Source organism: Piliocolobus tephrosceles, chromosome 4, assembly GCF_002776525.5.
Source record: "Piliocolobus tephrosceles isolate RC106 chromosome 4, ASM277652v3, whole genome shotgun sequence".
Taxonomy (NCBI): Eukaryota; Metazoa; Chordata; class Mammalia; order Primates; family Cercopithecidae; genus Piliocolobus; species Piliocolobus tephrosceles.
Window position 1 is genome coordinate 155,389,152 of NC_045437.1, and position 1,208 is coordinate 155,390,359.

Sequence of the window (1,208 nt, forward strand, 5' to 3'; positions counted from 1 at the left end):
ACTGCGCTTCAGCCTGGGCGATAGAGCAAGAGCGAGACTGTCTCAAAAAAAAAAAAAAAAGTTAACTGTAAAATGGCCTCAAGCAGATTCTGCAGAAGGGATTCCAGAAGAAGCCTTTGTTATCATAGGAAATGAGGCTCTATGTGTGTTATTGCCCCTGAAGGCCTTCCAGTGAGACAAGATGTGGAGGCAGAAGACAACGACAGTGACAATGCTGACCCCGTGTAGGCCTAGGCTAACACGTATTTGTGTTTCAGTTTTTAACAAAAAAAAAAAAAAATTTAAGTAAAATATAAAAAATTTTAAAAATAGAAAAAAGCATATAGAATAAAGAGAGAAAGAAAGAAAATTGTTGGACATGGTGGCTCACGCCTATAATCAAGTGGATCACTTGAGCCCAGGTGTTTGAGACCAATCTGGGCAACATGGTGAAACTCCATCTCCACAAAAAATACAAAAATTAGCTGGGTGTGGTGGCATGTACCTGTGGTTCCAGGCACTTGGGAGGCTGAGGTGGAGGGATCGCTGGGAAGTTGAGTCTACAGTGAGCTATGAAGTAAGCCGAGATTGTGCCACTTTGGGTGACACAGCGAGCCCCTGTCTAAAAAAAAAGAAGAAAAAAGAAAAAAAAAAGGAAAGTCTTTTTGTACAGCTATACAATGTGTGTTTTAAGTGGTTTTACAAAAGTCAAAAAATTAAAATGCTCGCTTCAGCAGCACATATACTAAAATTGGAGCAATACAGAGAAAATTAGCATGGACCCTGTGCTAGGATGACACACAAATCCGTGAAGCATTCCATATTTTTCTAAACGCCCATCAATGATAGACTGGATAAAGAAAATGTGGTACATATACGCCATGGAATACTATGCAGCCATAAAAAGGAACAGGATCATGTCCTCTGCAGGTGCATGGATGGAATTGGAAGCCATTATCCTCAGCAAACTAACCCAGGAACAGAAAACCAAACACTGCATGTTCTCACTTACAAGTGGGAGCTGAATGATGAGAATACATGGACATATGGAGTGGGGAACAACACACACTGGGGTCTGTTGGGGGGCAGTGGAGGGAGGGAGAGCATCAGGAATAATAGCTAGTGGATGCTGGGCTTAATACCTAAGTGATGGGATGATGTGTGCAGGAAACCACCATGGCATATGTTTACCTATGTAGCAAACCTGCACGTCCTGCACCTATACCCCT

At 42.1% G+C, this 1,208-nt stretch overlaps 1 non-coding gene across 1 annotated transcript; it reads left to right on the plus strand.

Moving 5' to 3' along the window:
• The first annotated feature begins 700 nt into the window (after positions 1-700).
• On the plus strand, positions 701-807 carry LOC111530955. Its single transcript, XR_002728076.1, has one exon. It is a non-coding gene; the product is annotated as a U6 spliceosomal RNA (small nuclear RNA).
• The last annotated feature ends 401 nt before the right edge of the window (positions 808-1,208 follow it).